Genomic DNA, 10,000 nt, shown 5'->3' with positions numbered 1-10,000 from the left:
CGGGAAAAGGCAGGTGTGAATGTTATATCAAATACTCCTCTATTTAGTACGCAAGAGGGAAAGCAGTTCTGTGGTGACGAAATATCTGAGGTTTTTAAATACATCTGTACATAGGAAGGGAAACTTTGATGAAATAATGGTGTTTGCTGTGCCCATAGACTACATTTTTTTCGCATTTGTGTTTAACATCCACACTTTTCTTCCAAAAAGATGAGTTGGCTCAACAGCCCTTTCATGCATAACTTCTGCTACATTTGGCATAACTGTTTTTTTTTTTTTTTGAGGTCTTACACAGTCACCTGTCATGGAGGCCGACCATGAAACTAGAAGGGTTTAGGTATATTAGGAAAACAAATCAAACGACTACGATATGAGTTATTTTTGAGCTTCCGTACGTTTTTGTGTAGCAAAATGGTGAGCAAGGAGGGATTTCTGCGCATTGAAGGAAGTGTTGTTTCAAATCAACCACATTTTACTTTAAATATTTCTGACAACGCTTAGGTTAATTTATTTCTTATGTTGTCGCACAGAAGTGTCCAAAAGAGACTTATTTGTTGATATATAATGAAAGGCTTTCCATTCCAAAGTAGAACGTATCATAATTTGAATATATTTATAAATGAAAAAGAATTTTTAATACTTATAAGGATTTGAATGTTGTTAGATTTGAAAGCAGGCAGGTAAATTACAGAAATCATACAAGTGGACTTCATTTTAGCAGAATGTATTAGCTTCTTTTGGTTGAATTGGAGCAAAAATTTTACCTTATACTTGTGAAAAAATATCAGTAATTAATTTTTTTATGTGAAATCTGCTGCTACTTCATGATCATTCATCTTCATATTTGTTCATCAGCATCCAAGAATGTCCTCTGAGGAAAAGTTAATAACATGAGGTACTATCCATAATGTGGAAAACATCAAAATAATTAAATATCTAAGGTACGACTTGATGTTGTACTGCTTTTTTCTTTTATAAAGGCATACTTAGGGCCCACTTATGCTGTAAATAACACTGATTATCATCTACCTATTGCTTGACTGACGAATCCAAATGAGAACGAAGATTTTAAAGCCCACAAGAGTAAACAACATTGCTTACATTTTTTTTACCATTATCATCAATACCTTATGCATGTATTTATTCCTAATCTGTCATTTGTACATCATAATTAATTTCTTTCGTGTTAATTTGAATGGGCCCTATCTGTTCTTTAGGCCTGTTCAAAATGAACCTGTTCTTATCAAATACAATCTAATGCACGAATACTAAGTTTAAAGTCACCTAATAAATAAAAATCCATCGTCACGACTGGTAGCATTTGTATCTAATATCTGAGTTCCTCTTAATCAAAGATCCTTGAACAGCTTCAGAAGGTCAAGGTCAACACTTGGAGTCCTTCAATAATACTTTGTCCGTTTAAGAATAAATTTCAAGTCCTTCCTACCTTCCAAGAATATTTAACGTCATATCTGATCTTCGTAAGCAGAAATGCCAAGCATATCAGCACTAGGAAAATAATTATAAAAAAACTATAGATAATTACGAAGAGATAATCATAACTATCAGATCATTTAATCTTTCGTAAACTTACCGAATTAGCAGCACTTTTCAAAGTACGAAGAAGTGATAACACGCTCAGAGAAGAGAAGAGAGAGAGAGAGAGAGAGAGAGAGAGAGAGAGAGAGAGAGAGAGAGAGAGAGAGAAATACGGGAAACGCCAAGCAAGTTTCAAAATGTCAGATCTTATCTGCAGTACGATAAAAGCAGTGCGTTATCACACCCCGGATTTCTGGATTTCTGTTGCCTTTTGTTAATGAGACTCAGAAAAAAAATATAAGATTTTCCAGTTAAAAGTTTACAACCATGGACATACTAAATGGGTAGAAAAACTTGAAAGTGAAATTTATTCGTGTGTGTACACTTTTTATGCACATGAGCACAAACTAAACATACAAACATGCTTGGTAACTGATATGTTTGTGTTCAATGTTTCATAATAACAAACGTATACAAAAATGTGAAGAAAATGAAAAGTTAACACGGTACTGTTGCTATTACACTTACGCGTTGCTAACCCGATATTTGTAGCTGAAATGGACCATATTATGACTAGTTAATTTGGGCTACTCAGACCCTTTCATAAACAAAGATACTTCCAAAGCCAAGACAACTTTTTACGGCAAAGAAAAATTTGGAATGAGAGTAACGAAAAAAGGTCATCAAGCTATTATTTATCTCAGAATTAGAAAACACCTGCGAAAACATAACACGAACCGGAGGGTTCCACTCAAGAAGAAACAGCCAGATTATTATGTAATCCCCTCCTATGTGTGAAATAAATCCCATGAAAGTGAAGGCAAAAACCTACTCAAAATCAGTATATAAGAGGATTGAAGCAAAAATAAGACGACTGAGTATTCACTAACAGCATCCCCACTCTCAACAGAAACAAATCCTTTGCTAAGTTGTACTCCACCTGTTGAAGAAAGGTAGTCAAGGGAAAAAATAATCTTGGGAATCTAAGAAACCCCGGTTTTAACTCCAAGGTTACAATCACCATCTCATGACTTCGAGCGTTCGAAAGGGATTAATATGAAAGAGCATGTCACTCATTTTAAACTCAATAAAGATGGCGATAGTACCTACCGAAAACTGGGAAATTTCAATTAAAAATTTGTTTTTTTTGCAACATTCAAGTTAGGTAATTACTCCAATATTTAAACCAGAAGATATGAATAGTTTCTCTCCATCCAGTGATTATGAAAACGACAGCAATATCAGGTCATTATCAGGGGCTATGAATGTATGAAGTACTTCATTCTAATATCGGAAACAAATTAAAACTGTGATATTCATAATGGTGAACTTCAGTAATTGAAAAACTTGAGTCTTCAAAGTGAACGCATAAGGATTTGATATGCAAAACCTGGAATATCATATTTTCGTAACTATACCGTATTTGAATTTTGCTGTATAAGGATTCAGCGATGATCATTTTTATCCCATATTAAGCACACGATGATCTGTTATCAGATTGCAAAGTGGTACGTAACGCCCACTGGTTCTTATTTTGAAATAATTTGAGTAGCTTCAAATCTAGTGTGCAAAGTTAACATCATATAAGGCATATAAAACTATTATTTGCCACTTGTAATTCATTAAATCTAACTTTATCTCTTAAATAAATTTGCTTGTACGGTGACCGTTGTTTCCAGCACCTAAAAGCTGTGTCTTATAATGACTAATATTCTGAAAATCATTTTGGAAATATATTTCGTAAACAATATCTCAATTCCAAGTTTTATCAGTGTACATTATCAAATATCTCTGATGAGCTCTACGTTGTACATTAATCTTGCTCAACAAGACATGTCTGTTCACTATGGCGATAGAACAGAGAGAGAGAGAGAGAGAGAGAGAGAGAGAGAGAGAGAGAGAGAGAGAGAGAAGAACTGACTGTAATGTACTCCTAACAAATGTTTCATGGTCTATGCACTGAAAACATCGGATTTGATCACGAATGACTTTAGCTGTTATGGATTTTTATTCATCTTGAATGATATACCATGCCTCTTACACACACACACACACACACACACACACACACACACACAACGAGATTCCAACATAGATAATAAGGTAATATCTACAAAACATCCATCTCCCTGAAGTAAAAGTATTACGCAAGCGTTGTATATGTTTACTGATTCGATGGTCGACTTTAGGTGTTAATGTACTTTGGTGCATAACCGGACCTAATCTCTCTCTCTCTCTCTCTCTCTCTCTCTCTCTCTCTCTCTCTCTCTCTCTCTCTCTCTCTCCTCAATACAAACAATAAAATGGAACCTTCATCAAGGACTTAGTAATAAAGTAAATGATTTACAGTGTTAAGAAAAAAAGGTAAAACGTAAAAACCTCTTTGGAGAATCACAAAGAATATTGCGTCGAACTTCTTAACTTTCGAAGTCTGGACATGTCCGAGCAATAAAAAGCAACAATATGCAAAGGAATACGACTACTCAACTACAAATCTGATAAATTTCACTAACTTGATTACATTTTTGAAATAGTTCCCGTTGTTAATTTTACACATGATGTCAAAATGCGATATGATGCTTGAAAGCCGATATAAATGTTCACACACACACTAACTATATATATATATATATATATATATATATATATATATATATATATATATATATATATATATATATATATATATATATATATATATAAAGAGAGAGAGAGAGAGAGAGAGAGAGAGAGAGAGAGAGAGAGAGAGAGAGAGAGAGAGAGAGAGAGAGAGAGCACAATAATGTTTCGGAAATTCTATGATAAAGCTTGAAAGAGGAATCAAACCAATTCTAAATAACACATTAACAAAATTCGTTCGCTTAATTTGAAAAATAAACAGATAAATACAAATACAACCGTTCCTTAGTATCTACCTCGGTAAAGTTCAAAACACAACGTTACATGGCATAGATACCATAAAGGAAAGGTAAGGCCTTATTACAATAAATGATGGATAATAAAATCAAAAGGAATTGTCTGTTTGCGTTTATCGCAATCCTAAAAATAGCCTTGGCGGCCCCAGCGCCCAGGCTTTAGTCAATTCAAGCTGTAAAATTTGGTGGTACACATACCATAAGGCATTTATGTATTAAAATTATTTTACACAGCAAAATGCCTTTAATCAGGTTCACTTAAGTCTTTCACTAAAGGCAAAGTTTTATTTGCTTCGTTTTGCATCATCCATACCAATTTGGTTTACATGCCTATCAGAAAAAAAGTACTTTTTCCATTTCTATTTTCCTTGAGCCTTTACTGCTAGGCTTCCCTTCATTTATCATCATCTCACGTCAGTCTTACTGCAGACAATTACCTTCACCTCACTCTTTCTCTCTCCATGAAGCTGTCACTTCACTATACTTGTCATGGATTTTCTGTGAACCGTACCCGAATTTCATACAATGTATGAAATTCGGGTACGGTTCTGTATTTACTGTATTATCTACATGCCCCGCTACATTACACTGAATAAAATGGCCCTGGATGTAAAAAAATAAAAAAAAAAGTAACAACAAATAAGTAAACAAAGAATGGGCAAATAGATACAATAACTACTAAAGATAAATAACGAAAGTGTACGGATGGTATTTGCGCGTACCCTGAAGCATGGAAAATCAAACCTTTCCAAAAGGTAGGACACGATGCATATATTATAACACAAACCGAGATCTGAGAAAACTGGTTAGTTGGTCATAAACATGACTACTAAATGTTATCGACTATGCAAAACACATCTGAAGGTATTGCGTAATTAAACCCAACTCAACGCAGTAATAGTGAAAGTCTTTGTCATTTGTCACTTGAACTTAGTTGCTGTTTTATAAAATCTGCGTTGTCCACACTTAGTAATTTTTCAATGTGGATTTTCGTGTGCCTGTTTACGGCAATTTCATTAAAGTGTCATTATTTTGCAATAAAGGACGTAGTGGCCCATGAACAACTTCATTCTTATCAGAATATGAAGTTCTATACACCGAATCTTCTCTACCGAAGGATTCATCTATTTGATTTTTTTTTTCTGTTTTCTCAGAAGTTGTCAAGTTGTCCATCTTATGCGCTTATCGTGGATAAGCCTATAACTGTTATCATAGATAACTATCTCAAACGTCTGTATAAATGATAAGAACCACTTTTCGCGTGGTAAATGACTCATCATAATACGTGGAAGCAAACGAAATTCCCGTTGTTTTGTTTTAATGACACTGGAAAGCTGTTCTCGTTGCAGGTGGTAATCTGATTTCTTGCAGCTGAAACAAAATGCATCTTACGATGAAAGATGTTTCTCTTACTATACCCGTATTTACACATCAAAATTCATAAGAAGTTTACTTATAATCAAAAATTTCCATGAAACCTCTAACATTTTTTAATATTAGCTTTCAACACATTGGGATGAAATTCACATACCTTTGTATCATGCGGTTTTCGTGATCTTATTCGCATTATGCCTTAGGCACGGTACCTTTTTATGTCTGTGACTATGAGAGAGAGAGAGAGAGAGAGAGAGAGAGAGAGAGAGAGAGAGAGCATTGCGTTTGTAACCATTTAATTTCACAATTGTTTATTTCCATGATTTTTAGAGAGAGAGAGAGAGAGAGAGAGAGAGAGAGAGAGAGAGAGAGAGAGAGAGAGAGCATTGCGTTTGTAACCATTTAATTTCACAATTGTTTATTTCCATGATTTTTAGAGAGAGAGAGAGAGAGAGAGAGAGAGAGAACCATTTAATTTCACAATTGTTTATTTCCATGATTTTTAGAGAGAGAGAGAGATGATGATGATGATGATGATGATGATGATGAGGAGGAGGAGGAGGAGGAGGAGGAGGAGGAAGTTAAGTATACCTTAGTTTTACCAGACCACTGAGCTGATTAACAGCTCTCCTAGGGCTGGCCCGAAGGATTACACTTATTTTACGTGGCTAAGAACCAATTGGTTACTTAGCAACGGGACCTGCAGCTTATTGTGGAATCCGAACCACATTGTAGCGAGAAATGAATTTCTATCACCAGAAATAAATTCCTCTAACTCTTCATCAGCCGGCCGGGGAATCGAACTCCGGCCTAGCGAGTACCAGTCCAGAGCTCTACCGACTCACCCGACGAAGAGCTCAGGAGGAGGAGGAGGAGGAGGAGAAGTAGGAGGAAAATATCAGTTTTACAAAACAAAACTCTGGTTAAAGGACAATATGCCCTCAAGGGTGAAAATCGGAAGGTTAATGTCAGACAGTCCTGTAGAAAGAGATACGTGAATGCATTAAGAGTCAAAGACCAGAAGAGCAAAAAGGATCTTTTCGTGCTGCCTGCATTATATTTCGTAAAGCACACTGCATGGAGTACTCCCTAACAAGAGTGATGCAGAGGGAAAGAAATACCAGAGCATATCTTTTGCTGGAAGACACTGCAAAATCTATTCTTACCGACTGCTCTCGGTGGCCTAAGAACTGATGAATTCTAAAACGACTAACACTCTTCCATAAAGTAGAGTGTCATGATTTTCCCTGTCATTTACCTTTGAGAGGTCCAGCAAAAGAAAATTTATTCATTTGAGGTTTACGTTACGAATTCATAAGGTTAACCATTACTGTGATTATTATCATTATAGTGTTATGCTATTTTCTATTTTCGTATTTAGCCTTCTGGCCCTGATTTCTGTAACCACCTAAGGTCCATAGCTGGAAATGAATTGCATGCAATCTGTTCTTTAATTGTTATCATTTAAAATTTTTTGTACTATTATTCTCAGTATTATTACTGTCATTACCTTTATTATGAATACTATTTTTTCTACTTCTTCAGCAACTGTGTGGATATTGCCGATTATCAATCTTTTATCAGTTATCTCATGTCTCTAGATTGTGTGTATGTTATTGTCTCTACTTTGTACATTCCATTTATATGGCCTTGAGCTAAAATAAAATTTATTATTATTATTATTATTATTATTATTATTATTAGCTTTACTCTACTTATCACAAGACCAGAAGTAAAGTAATCGAGTTAATGCTGTCCTCAACACATGCTTGTTGTGTGACAACATCGCAAAGGCGACAGGAATGATGCTGACTTTCTGCAGTTATTACACACGAAGATGAATGTCAATTGTACGGCTTCATGAAGGTGAATTGAAAGGTTAAAGGAATAAACATGTTCTAAATTGTTAGTTACTTGCTTAAGGAAAGAGGTTTGTTATGTGCTGAGGTGAACCACATTACGCATGCTGACAAGAATGCATGTGTCTGAAAATTGTATTTTGGGTTGTGGAAAAAACAAGCAAAGAACAGTGGATTCGTGTGATGTTTCAGGATTTGGGCTATGAAGTACTTTTGAGAAGTCCCACAGCAAAAGTAAGGCTATACATTTGAGATCTATATTATGATAAGATACTCTTCGTGGTATTGATATGACCAGTCTTGCTTGGAACTTGGTGTTCAAAATCATGCTAATCTTTAGCTGATAAAACTCGGGCCCGGATATCTATTTTGAGGAGTCTGGTCAACAAAAAAGATTACAAAATATCCAAAATGAAAGCAAGAAAGGGATGAACCACATGGGAGAAACTTGAAAAATAAGTGAGGTCGAGAAGCAGTCATCTTGAAAAATAAGTGTGTGGATGAGAAAGTGATCATTAAGTGGTTAAATTCCACATTCTAGCCTCTGAGGTTCCATATGGTGGAGTGACCAACAAGGAACCAGGAACCAACCATCGCGCTGTGGAAGGATATTCCTGGAATCTCACTGTCTTTGACTGAAATACCTCTTGAAAACAGCAAGTAATGAACAAATATGGCGCTGGGTATAACAATGTTTTTCAGATTTGCAGCTTTTTAAAAACGTAATTTTATGTAGATACCATAATTTTTTTAACTAGAAAAAATAGTGAATTATTTGTAATAACCATTAAATATGAGATTAAACACCTAGAACACATCTAAGGCATTGGAAAAAAAATACTTTGTGCAAAAATATTTGTTTAACTCAGTGCTTACAGGATGGAATACACGCATTCATAAAGATTGGTTGGTGTGTTATTAATGTTCAGAATACTACACATTTCTCACAAATTGTTTAGCCCAAAATCATTATAATACCTTCTAAATTATCTTAATTTTGAGAACTAATTTACTTTTTCATAATTTTCCCTGAAGCAAAAAAGCTGCATTTAATCAAATCTATTTTTTTTTTTAGATTAGTTCGCATCATGTATAAGATACTTGAGAGACTGAACGCATGATAAAAAAGTGAATGCCAGTCATATCAAAGGAAAGATAGGCAAAGCTACATGTTCAACCCACTCGAGACAGACATCTTGGTGAAGTGGATTTTCTTTGGTATATCTTCAGCACATGACGATATCGGTGACGTAAGTTGGTTTGAAAGTGAAACAGTTTTGTTTGTGAAGGCAAGTAGGTGTGTATGTATGAGCATGTGTCCTTCTTAACCTCATTGTGAGGCGGAGGAAGAGCTCAGGTTTCGTAGGTACAAGTATCGTCTTTGTTTCGGACAACGTTAACAAGTTGGTGTCTTGATAATGTCAGTCTCGTTAAATTACACTGCAACATTTTACGAAATGAAGCACCGATATAGCTTTATTAGGTTTGGAAGGTGTCTTGTTAGCCCTTTCTTACTGCAGGGTATTGTATTCAGTTACATTTTGCATCCGTTTGGAGTATGCACTTTCATTTTATTTTATTTATTTTTTTTTTGAAGAATTTATGCCATGATTGCTTTATACAGAAATGGGTAAACATGGCTAACAAAGGATATATTATCTGGTGATATCGTACGCTAATTTCTGTTAGAGCAAAATTCCTCATTTAATCAATTCAGATTTATTGAAGAATATTATATTTATTCCGAAAAACTAGGGTTTACCAACCTAATACGTACTTCTTATGACGTGTACCGTCGTGCGGTCATGATTCGCGCCCTACCAGCCACATAGTTCGATTCTCAGGTGAGGAAGAACACTTCAGGCACATTCATTATGGGCACCAATTAACATTGCATCATCTGCAAACATCAGCCACATCCCCATTTCTGATCGCACTAACATGCATTCACTATCCTGTGCTTGACTTCTCTCATCAATCCATCCATGAAAGTAAGAAACATCCACGTAGACATAGACCACTCTTGTGTGGGACCTACTTGTAAACCAAAAGTCATTTTCCTATCCACTTATTTAATTCATGCTTCCATAGAAGGACAAACCTCCTCCTTGGACACCGAGCCAACTCTATCCGTTCAACCACAAAGGACCCCAAATGGAGAGGAACCAGAAATGCTGTTTCCTATGCTTATTGAAAATGTCCTCACATCTTTATTGCACCAAGTATCCAAATGTGAACTGGATAACGTAGTCCCCTGCCTGTTTTTCTAATTCCCTGTTACCTAGCTCATATTTTGATATACTTGCCATAGTA

General features: G+C 35.4%; 1 protein-coding gene across 2 annotated transcripts in view; it reads right to left on the bottom strand.

Annotated features, from left to right (window-relative positions):
• LOC136845778 (innexin inx2-like) overlaps window positions 1-10,000 on the bottom strand; it is a 650,831-nt gene that overhangs the window by 228,513 nt on the left and 412,318 nt on the right. The gene's annotated exons all lie outside the window — the stretch shown is intronic.

The sequence above is a fragment of the Macrobrachium rosenbergii genome, chromosome 14 (assembly GCF_040412425.1).
Source record: "Macrobrachium rosenbergii isolate ZJJX-2024 chromosome 14, ASM4041242v1, whole genome shotgun sequence".
In the NCBI taxonomy this organism is placed as follows: domain Eukaryota; kingdom Metazoa; phylum Arthropoda; class Malacostraca; order Decapoda; family Palaemonidae; genus Macrobrachium; species Macrobrachium rosenbergii.
This window is presented reverse-complemented; position numbering and strand designations above follow the sequence as displayed.